Here is a 12,295-nt window from a genome sequence, read left to right as displayed (position 1 = left end):
GTAAAATCTATAAACAATTAAAAAAAGGATAAACAGCAATTCCCAATTCAGAACATTATATCAATCCATCTTCCACTTTTGTGTATCTTCATTTCATATCCTCATTTATCCTAATTTAAGATTTCAATGTTTATCATTTCTGGTAATCCTTTAGTCTTTAGTGACTCATATATTGTATCTTGCCTCTGACTCAAGCACTTGCTATTGTCAACACGAGTGTTTGTTTAATGCTTTCCAAGTGTTGATTTTGTGACAGTATGATATGGCATCACATTCTTGTAGTTTCACATCCTGCAGATTGAAGTCAATGGGCTAAATCAAAGTAGAAAGAGCCTGTAAATCATTACTTATCCTCAGATAAGATTTTGCTGAAATGCATGTGTGCATGTGGCATTATGCACACACACACACACACACACACACACACATTTTTGGGCATGAATGCTTGCGTGCATTTGAAGGTCAAGAGGGGATTGGTGACGGTTGTTTATGCAGTGAGTGTGAGGAAGCAAAATGACTGTGAGAAAGTCTTGAACACTTTCTTGTCTTTCTCAGTCACCGAGGAGTAAAACGTTTGAGCAGATCTATTTGTCGAGCAGCTGTAAAAATAGGAAGGAGAGGGAAAGTATGATTCATGTGATGGAAGACAGGATTACTCAAGCTATTATATACTGTTTCTCTGCACTGGAAGAGGATCCAAATGATGTGCCCAAGTCATGCCTTATCTGCCATTTCCTACAGTGAGTCAAAGAGATGGAGACCACTTTGATAAGGAATCAGCTGTCACTTAAGACATGTAGATAAAACCACAATTACAGTCCTGGTGAAGAATAATACCCTGATAGTACTTTTGAAGTATTTTGTTATGGTCAGGAGACAAATGTATAAACTCTCTGTGGTATTCAGAGCATTTTTTAATATTCTGCCTTGAGACTGTTGCACTAAGTCACTCTTGTGACAGAAGCACTACACACTAGGCAGTAAGCTTTGGGCCTCAGGTGTAACATTGTCTGATAGACTTGAAATAAATGATACTCATTCATCTGAAATTCTCTCTGAAAAGTTAATCTGTCACAGGAATAAAAAGTTATGTTATCTTTTTAAGTTTTACATACTAATATTATAATATTAAAGGCTCTTGAGCAGGTATATTTTCCATAAGACAAAATATTCCAAAGTACACAGCATTCTCTTGGGATCACTCTTTGGCTTGGCCCAGCTTCCTGCCTCACACGCAGGCATGTGAAGCCAGAGAGGTCGGGCATGGTTGATGCACAGAAGCCACTTTCTCTATACTGGCCTCCAGCACTGGTCTCCAGCGAGCCTGAGCAGGTCTGAGGGGAACAACATGAGCTCTGCCAGGGGCTTTGGTTTGTTCCTCAGCCTCCAGTCAGCCACTGACCTATAATAAGGCCTCCTGTTCAGCAAGGCAAAGGCAATGGGGAGAGTGGAAAAGAATTTACAGTAGTCCAGGTTGACTGAGTTTGTTGATCAACCAGAGATTAGTCCTACAAACACAAGTTTGGTTCCGTTACACTGCAATGCCTTAATAGAGCTCAGTCAGTAATAGCAGTGTTGTTTCTGACAGACTGTAGTAATTCAGTGTTGGAATGTATTGATGTACCTTCTCATCTGTGCAGGTGTTGGTTGAGCCACTTTAGCAGGATCCTGCAGCAGTTGGTCATGGTTGAATCAGTGGCGGTGTTGTCTAATTTAGTTGGACCTACCAGTGATCCTGCTGAATCAGTGGACATGTTGTCTCAGTGGTGCTGTCCTGTCCAGCATGGGTTAGATCAATACTAGTGTTGTGTAGTGTTGGGACAGCAAGGACTGGATCAGTACTGGTTCTGTTCTAACCACCATGGGTCAGTGCTACACACTCTCTGTGGCTGAGCTGTGGCTGTATGAATGGCTTCTTGCAGTGGCCTTACAGAGCGTCATTCTTCTCAACCTCATCTGAGGCTGACATCCGAGGGAGAAGCCCAGGGAGCCGGCAGACTAAATGTTTTTCTATCCCCCTGGTAGGAATGGACGTATCGGGTGCTGTTTTAATGCGTTTAAAGTAGAAAAACAAGGCAGTGTCCAATGACCGAAGGTAGAAACGACAAGGACAGTAGTGAAAACAGACTGTGGCTCAGGCCGTTGGCCCTCCCCTTGCAATATGCAGGGGGAAACGCGAAAACATCCAGTCCAGTGACAGACTCATCATTAATGCTCTGGGTTTGTTTGTCTTAAGAGTTATTTGCCCACTTTGCCATTTCCCCAAGAATCTTAAATACCTCTGCCCCCTTGGCCATCACTGGGTCTCTGCATAAATAGTCCAACTCAGGGGGAGTCCACTATCACCAAGCTCTTGTCCTTCTCACTGTTTCCAGGTCTAGATTGGACAAAGTGAGCATTCCAGGAATAGCAACACGACTCCAACTCCCCAACCCACCTGCTCCCTTCCTCCCAAGACAGGGTTTTTATGTACCCTGCACCCATTCTTCTCTGCACCTCTAACTATGAGAATAGGGGCTCCCACGCTGAGACAACTTTACACAGGAAACTACAAGAGTCATTTACCCATGAAGCATCTCTATAACTTTTTTGCTCAGCTCAAAGTTGCAATTTTATCTATGACCCTTGCTCCCCTCTTTCCCTCCTTATGTAACAATACAGATGCAAGTGGTGTGACTGTGCCAGACAGACAGACATCATTTAAATACTTGACACCAGCACGTTTCACCCCCCCTCAGGCTAGCAGCAGCACTGACACAGCATGCCTGTCAAGCACGACTGAAAAGAGGGAATGAGTGTCCATTTGATTTCAATGCCTCAGAGAGGGGAATATTTGTGAATTTTAAAATAAAGCCATCCTGAGGCTGGTAGGGGAGAAGCAGGGAGGAGCATTGGGGAGAGGATGAATAGGGTCCTGTGCTCAGCCCCTGGGTGGACTGAACCCCTCTGTTTGCGCTTTTTTCGGCCTTGGCACACAGGGCTGCCTGTGAGGAGTGGGTCGGAAGCAGGAAGTGGTCGTGTAAGGCGATCTGCAGATGCAGCACAGAGCCCCTTTTCAACTGCAGACCCCTTGGTCCTGTTCTGCACAGCGACACATCAGGTAGTCCTCCTGCTGCAGCCACAGCAAGACACAGGTCACACCCACTTGGGACCAATAGGCAAAGAGAGGGGGAGAGATGAGAGGAAAAGATAGAAAAAAGGACAGAAAGAGAAGGAACAAAAATTTGGGAAGGATGCAGAAAGGGGATGGAGTGTAAGGACAGAGACAGTGTGGGCTACTGCTATTTTAGTAACTGATGAGATAGAAAGAGAGTGCTGGTGAGGCCAAAATTTGCCATGGCTAGACAACAGTTCAAATTGTTACTCATGAAATCTTCTGTTATTGCAAGGTAAGGAATGATGAAAATGATAATGCGATTATTTTGCTGAAATTCTAGATGGAAGATCAAACTACAGGTGTACAGCAGGTTAATTTTTCCATGGCACATTATTGAGGAGTCTGTCCGTTGCTGAAAAGCTGGTGTATTATCCCAGCCTGGATCTTGAGTAGATTGGCAGTCAGCACTCAGAGCCCCAGGAGCTGGAATCTGTCTCCTCTCTGCTTGACTTCCTTTCCTCTTCCTCGTATTGCCCCTCCTTCCTTCTCCCCATTGTGACTTTTAGATTTCCCAAGCGGCGTAATTGTTGTAGGTGAATTGCTGAACTCTATTATATCTGATTTCAGATCCTGTAACTGCCCAAGGTCATCATCCCCCTGCTCAGTATTTATAGATAGTTTTTGCAGCTGCAAATAACTCACAAAGGTGGCCCACTGACAAAACACTTAGTTCAAACACTGAGCAGGAATGTAAAGCACTCCAACTAGCCCATCACTTTCCCCTTCATTTTGCTTAATTGTCTTGGCTATTTTCAAACCATTACCATAAAGTGGTTTTGAGCAGGATGCATACCACCTCGTCTCCCGCAGTGCTAAATAAACAAACACAATAAAAGTATAAAGTTAGAATCCTGAAATGTCACTAACTGACAGCTCAAATGAGCTTCAGTTGGTATGAAAGAGGCTTTTGTTTGAACAGGATTCAGTGTTGTTTCTAAGCACTACTTTAGTTGCAACTAAGCTGATGAGGTGGACCAAAGTGTTGGTGTCCCAAAATAGAAACAATTATTTAATGGTGTTTATTCGGGCAGGGTAGTGCCCAAGTGCAAGTGCCCATCAATGCCACAGTGGGAGTTTGAGTATTATTCAGTACTTTGTATTACTGAAGCAGAGTTTGCGGTCTGTATTATTGTGACATACACTAAAGTGTGATGAAGTGATCTGGTTAAATCTATGTCTCTGGCAAATCATTCAGCTCCAGCAAGCCTTTGAAGGTCTGCCCAGGCCAGGGATAGCTTTGAGAACTGAGACACAACAGAGGGAAACATAGACACAGACAGAAACCAGCTCACTATCCCACAATAACGTTAATAAAACCAAACAGATGAAAAGCATGCTTCTCTGCCAACACAGCACTGCTGTTTTGTGACTATGTATATTTTTGAATACCATGTCATAGTAGCGTTGACACAGGCTACTTAGGAAAGCCTGAGTCGTAATTAGGTCATTTGGACATTTCCTTGGACTATTTAAAGGGAGGCAGGCAGGGTGAATTTGGAATATGCTGGTACTGACTCACGCACACTGTGCCTGGAATTCCCTCTTTGCCATTGGCCAGGGGACTACTGATTTTGGCATTGGTGCAAATTGGACAGAAGAATAAAAAAGGGAGAGAAAAATATTACTCAAAGTTTTTTTCTTTGCTACCCTTTCCACCCTTCTCAAACGGTGCCGGAGAAAGAAATTACTCAAATTTGCCCCAAAACACTTAACTCGAAATAACCTTGCTTCACAATCTTATTCTTTGAGTTAGCCGTGTTGCTTCTAGCATTAAGCCATGACTGTCAATCATGTGCTTGCTCCACTAACGTTCATCCTAAATCTTCTACAAATGTTTTTGTTTCCTCCCAGCATCAACCCCCACCTGCCCCTCAGTCCTTGTGACCTAATGCCAAACTGCTTTTGTGTATGTGTGCGTTGGAAAAAGAAAGAAAGTAAGAGAGACAGAAAAAAAGACAACAAGAAGAAAGACTGAAGGAAAAAAGGAAAGAGGCAGGATGATGCATCTGGCACTGCGGTTTGAAGCAGAGAAACATAAGAAGGTGGAAGTTTACATGATGATGGTTTTCTGGCCTATTCTTTCTTTCGTTCTTCTCACCCTGTTTTTTCTCTCAGCATACATGGCACATCATCTGGTGCCAACTGTATAGGAAATGAATCACTTCCGGTCACGTGTCTGCTCTCCCTTTAATTAAAATATTTATGTGCCAGCCTGTGACCCCAGCAACACAGCATTAAATGTGACTGAAACACTTTGATTCTACTGGGACTTGGAAAAGTAACATTATACCTACAAATCTACAAGAACCCACCACCAAACAGCATATCAGTCACACGATGCACACTAAAATTATACATGAAAGCACTTGCACACATATATTCTGCACAAACACACTCACATAGATGTTCTCATACAGTTATATCCAATTGAGTGTGCAAATATACTCACATAGGCTCAGAGCATTCGTGTAAAACCTGAAACGCTCTCCTTCATCTCTTAATTGCAAACATGAACTTAGACCAAAGGTTCATTCACAAATAGTGCTTTTGTATATCGTCTGGCTCTGTAGTCTCACAGGAAAACTGTATTTCATGAGAATACGTTTGTTTCATTTGGCATTGATATGTGGTAGTACACTAATGTAGTCTACTTTCCCAAGGTTTTTGGAAAAACCCTTTCATAGCCACATGTTGGAACTTGACTGTCCTCTTGTCTAAAGATATAGGCAAAGAAACCTCCCTTTAAGCCTTACAAGCAAAGGTCTTACCTGAAGGTGAAAGGTTATGAGTGTAGCCTGCAGGTACATCGGAGTTTAGACCAAACAAACTTTCTCTTGATGTTCTCTGATGGATTATTGACACTCCCAACATGCCCAGGCCACACTTCACACCAAATAATGTTTCCCAAATGTCAGTCCAAAGGCAAAATTCACTCTTCTTCCATATGTGCCATAAAAATACATTAAGCACAAGGTGATGGTGTGGAGCCTCAGAAAGGGCTGGGGCTCCACTGAGGGCTCAGTGTCATAGCTGCGTGCATGAGAAACAAATGAGGCCAGAATGTTGTGTTTATTTTCACAAGATCAAACTTTATGTGGTCTGTGCTGTACTTGTAACTTATTTATTTCACTCAAACCCATGAAATGCTTCAGATTCCAGATGCTGGTAGGATTGCATTTGGTTCTTTTGCAGAAGAACAGAGAATTTCCTGAGAAATTGTCCCTCATAAGACATAAGCACCAACCTTATGTCACCTGTGAAAATCATTAGTTAGATTTTGTGACACCACACTCTTAGTTGTGCTGTACAAAGAGGGGCATGTGTGTTGCTAAATAAGTGTTTTGTCATTTATACATTAAAGAGCTTCTGTCAGAACATGTGGTGTTTTAGTGACATGACACAGCTATCTGCAGCCCTGCCTGTCTGTGCACGCTTGTCTGAGATGATTTTTTTCATTGATTCATGGGTGGGAGCGTGACAGGTCAGTAAGAAAAGGCTGTGTCCCCTGAGGCCACTGAAACTCAGGTTGTAACTTTGCCTCTGCAGGCCCAGTCTCATCTCTGGACTTTCACCTATGTGGTAGTGGGCCCAAACTCCTCTTACTGACTCTGGCCTCCTTGTGGTACAGGATATATAAATGTTAATGGTTAATGGGTATATAAATGTTAATGGTGCAAAATATGCAGTTCCTACATATACATATACATATATACATGTATTATGTATATATATACATATACACACATATATATATAAATATATATATATATATATATATATATATATATGTGTGTGTATACATGTATATATATAATATTATAAAGCTATATATAGTATATAAAGCTATTGTAACTCTTTATATGTGAGCATTTACAGTCAAAAGTTTGGACACACTTTCACATTCACATCAATGAGAATGTGTGTCCATACTTTTGACTGGTACTGTATGTGCTGCTTAAATCCACCTGTGTATTTGCACATGTGTTTATGTCCATACAGAACTAAAAAAAAGATTTTTACACCCACAGATAAAACTTAACTTTGTCCACCATGTGTCTACACTCTTGCACGACCTTTAAGACTGTGGATAAAACAGTTTAAAGGTATTTCCTGTCTGTCTGTTATAGCTAAATGAAGGGATTCATGGTAACAATTTTCCTTAAACGTTTTTGTTTTGTTGCTGGTTCAGTTGTCTTCGCATAATTAAAACAAACAATTGATGATTTTGTTGTAGCATGTAGCAGAAACTGTTAAAGTAAATACTGCAACATTTCATCCTTCACGTCTTGTTTATGTTTGTGGGGGTCCATCCACCACATCCAGATTGAACATTTTTCACTCAGTGACCAACTTCAAGTGGGACTCTCACTGGTTACCTTTTAACAGTGTAATTATTTAGAGTTCAGGATGTCTGTGAAGGTGTTGTCGGTGTCTGTGTGTTGATAGAGTCTTCTAAATATTTAAATATTTATAGCAAAGCAAACTGAACTTTAATCTTTATTAAATCATTAAAATAAAAGAATGTAGCCTTAAACTGTTCTAATTAAGCTAATCTGAGCCCACTTCTATCTTAAAGTTTCTTTTACATTTAATAAAACTTTGCTAATTTTGAGAAGCAACCAAATACTTTGAGCCAGGCTAAGGAAGGGACAAGTAAATATTGATAAACTGAAAAAAGGAATGCAGGAGGATTAAAACCCGAAAGGAGGATTTTGTCAATTAAGGATAGTGTTATTGTGGTTATAAGTGAGAGTCAGGAAATTTTGTCTAGTTTGCCCTTTCACTAATATCCTGTTCTACTCATTCATGATTTATAGTCTGTCACATACTTTACCTATTTTATACCCAGCCACACAAGTAATATTCCAAAGACAGGCAGAAATATGGGAAATTGTGTCAAAAAGAGGAAAAAATAACCTTTAAACGCTCTAAAACAAAGATTCCATCATGTTTGTGGAATGTTGTGGTTAGCAATATGGAAACAGACGGCGTCCAGAATCCAGTGGTTAGAAAAAAAATAAAGAAAAAACTCGTCTGAGAAAGAGGAAAACTTGGGAGGGGGTAAGGGGAGCCTCTGGAATTACACACCAAAACCCCCTTAGACATACACATGCATGCACACACGCACATACTGAGACACTCAGACGCACACACACACACACCAACTATACACAGTCCTTCCATCTTCCCCACTGCGTAGCTAACCACATTGGGTTAAGGGTGGGGTTAGGGGCGGTGGAGGTAGGGCGGCACGAGTATAACAAGCGTCCTACAGTCCTGTGCTCACTGTCTCATTTCAAGTGCTCAGATGTCGGTTTGTCCAGCATGTTTCAGATATTCTTAAGGCTTCTGACAAAACATCAAGACAGATTGCTTAGAAATGACTCTATGTAAATCATAAATTTAGAAATTAAGTTTGTAAACCACTGACAGACCACTACAGCTGACACTTCCACATTCAGAGCTTCTGTATTAATAACTGCGGTGGTATAGTTGTGAAAGCATGCTGGGCTCGCCTCATGTATCTGACATTTCTCTCCTCCTAGTTCGTCTTTGTATGTACATAGGAGCCGAGATCTTAAAGGCAAATTGCTTGCATAATGGATGTTTCCAAAAATACAGAAGAGTAGGCCGGCACACTGACCGAGGTTTTGGCAGTGTGCCCCTGTATGGGCCCTGGGCCAGTCCTTCTCACTGCACATTCCCTCCACTGGACCAGTCATGCTGGGATAGGTGGGAGGAGAGCAGTCAGACAGCTTTTATTCTGCCACCTGATCCTCCCCCCTGCATCCCTCCGATTACCCAACCTACTGGGCTACGCAGCATACTGGACAACCCACCTCCACATCCTGACATTTGTTTCTTTGTATGATTTTCCAACTCTTTAAAGTCCTTCTCTGCTGTGCTGTCATGTTTCTTCCCCACTACCTCTGATCTCATCTCTCATCCTCTCATCTCTCATCCATCTTCCCTCCTTGAGTGGTCCTTGGGACGACTGTGTGGGGATATTTCAGTGCACTAGCATCTGGAAAAACTAAACAAGTTGGGAAATTTCTGCTAATGCAAGTTATTGATTTACATTATTATAAAGGGAGTCATTGTTTGTAGAAATGGATTGCTCGGCCTGCTGCTGCCCTTCTCTTGGCTCTAACAAGGCTTTGTGTCTCTGGAGTGTCATTGTCTTCAGGCTCTAACTGTTTTGTGTTGTATCTTACGCAAATGTTAAATTGCTGTATGGTTAAGGTAACCTATCATGGTAGCAACGGTCTGCTTTTACCATTTCTTTTAGCCACCTTTGGTGCTCTCATATTACAGAACACACATCAACAGAAATGTTAAATAGATCTGAAGAAAGAGACGAGACGCTGAGCCTGTAGTCTTTAAGTTAACTGACTTTGAGAGATATGGAGCTTATTGGGGGCTTTGGCCTCTTGGAAAATAGAAATTGCAAAAGCAATTACTGGCTTATGCACTGATGTGATGAGTCGACAGAGATTTTCACTGTGCTACCAGCATATTTAACTCAAGCCAACACCACATAGATCCTGCACCAAAATGACAGGGAAAAGACTTTCAGGAAATTGAATTTTCATTCAAGCACCTTTTACCCACTCCCTCATCTCTGAGAGAAACCAATACATGCCCCTGTTCCAGTTATGTCCTCACACACACACAGAAGCACACATGCACCTATACCGCAAACACACCAGTTCCTCAACACTCAGCAGTCTCAAGCATCAGGGTGGTGTTGTGGTGAAGCCATATGGGGCGCCACTGCTTTAGAAGCTCAGTGATTTGACAGGAGGCCTAGAGAACACACACACACACACACACACTCTCTCACACACACACACACACACACACACACACACACATGCACACACATACACACACACACACACACACACTCACACACACAAACACACACTCAGCCTTAATTGACTTGTAAAACCCCACTAAGACACACTTTTATGGAACAAATTTTAGACCAGTCACACAGGATTTGATATCAACTTGAGCCCAGCTTGCAATTCTGTCACCACCACACTGTCTTTATACACAGTCCAAGAGCAATTTATACTTTTCAAGATAAAATTGTACAAGCCATACCAAAGACGCCACCAAATTGGCAGATTGATATGCGTAAAAGTCTGCATGTGAACTAATTCAGGCTTGTGTGGAGGACGCTGGTGTAAGGGAAGAGTTATAGAGCTGCACAGTGCTGTAGGGGAAGAGGCCAAGGCATTTGTTAAGAAATAAATAACCCCTTACTCTTTATAAACTGACAGCTCAGGTATTGGTGATACTTCTTTAAGGCCCCCATGATCCTCATACTGGTCTTTTTGTTGCTGAAGGCATTCATCCTCAGCTCCAAACCTCAACGGCTGGTCTGGGCAAATACAATTGGGGCTATGATGTATGATTGTGACTGTTGACTCTGCAGAGATGAATCAAGCACTGCCTGGTAGAGATGCTGGCAGGGCCCTTCACAGCAGTTTCCCCAAACATTGGCAGAGATATTTGCAGACACTCCGGCTTTCAGATTCTGCGGAGCTGTAGAGAGGATGTGATTTTTCACAACCAGGCCTAAACCCAGTCAGGTCTCAGCCTCAAGCCTCCCCCACAACCTGCTAAATACCTTTTTGGAGGTTTTAGCAGAGGATGAGACAAGGAAACACATGCCATAAAGTGATCCCCCTGGGTAGAAAGAGGGTCATATCTCACTATTATATTTGTCAAGTGGTAACCAGATACGAGGGCAACTGGACTGGTGATGTAAACATAGCCCTCAAGATGCAAGGCTATAGGCCAAGTCATCTTATCTGAATTCTGCACCCGCAGGTCCTGTCATCTTGTCTGTGCCTGTGAGAGGCCTTGATTTTATAGACTGAATAAATTTACCCTTTGGGACCACATTTCTGTGCCAGGGGCCCCTTGAGTCTCTTCAATCCACTCCTTTGGAGCTGTGAGCCCTCATACACTGTAAAACAGTCAACACACCATGCAGTTTTTAGACTTACACCATGAATAAGGCAACAGGTCCTAGAGAAATCCTGTGTCTCATTGTAAACAGAACTGTGTTTCATTATGCGTGTAGATAGTTTGGCTAGAGTTCACAAAGAATTCATTTGTGTGCAATCTGTCAACATCTTCTTGATAATCAGCACTGCAATGTCAAACAATCTTATTAAAAACCTCAATCCTGAGATAATCAGATTAAGTCTCTACTAAATGATTCTAGGTGTGTTGCAGAAAAAAGTAGCACCTTTTTTTTTGCTTCATGTAGCCTTTCTATTGTGAAACATTGCAGTATGTTTTCAAGAGAACTTTTTCACCACCTAGACTAAAGCTTTCTTTAAAAAATGATCTATGCTTACCTATAAGTGGATGCTTCATACAAAACATTGCATGCATTATTTGGTGTTGTGATGTCTCACATTTATTTCATTTATTTTATTAGTTTATTTGTCAGGGACACTGCATATTAATAAACATATCTGTAAATATGCCAGAATTAGCCCAAAGGCTAGTTTTCATCTGTTGCTCCTGGCCAGGTGTGAGTTGGCAGCCTAAAATCAAGATCAAAAAACAGATTTAAAACATTATAAGACAAGTTAGTTACAATAAGTATAAAACACAGAGTGACATAAGCAGCACACAGTAAAAGCAAAGCAAACTATGACTGAACAAAGCGACAAACAAACAGTAACAGAACAGTTAGATAGGAGCAGACATAAGCAAGAACTAATGTGAGCTAAAATGGACGTAAGCAGTTAAAACACATATGAGCAACAATCGAACAAGAAGCAGGACAACAGTAACACAACAGGACAATTCAACTGCATAAACAGGGACAGACATAAGAAAAACAAGTCAGGCAACAAGACATTTTGACAGCAAACACAAAGACAGACTAGCAGGAACAAGTAAAAACAGGTAAAACATATATGAGCGATAAGGCAGCAGTTTTAGCAACAGGTCAGTTTTGTAAAGTGATGGGTTCATGCAGATTAGTGCTGACAGATTTGGAGACTTATGAGCTATGTTCTTAATTGTCTAGAAAAAGACCTGTAAGTGGTAATGTCCCTGATGTGGACTGGTACAGCGTTCCAATCATGTGCTGCTTTGATTGAGAAG

This window comes from Scomber japonicus, chromosome 5 (assembly GCF_027409825.1).
Source record: "Scomber japonicus isolate fScoJap1 chromosome 5, fScoJap1.pri, whole genome shotgun sequence".
In the NCBI taxonomy this organism is placed as follows: Eukaryota; Metazoa; Chordata; class Actinopteri; order Scombriformes; family Scombridae; genus Scomber; species Scomber japonicus.
The sequence above is the reverse complement of the archived record's forward strand: the minus strand, read 5'-3'. Positions refer to the sequence as shown.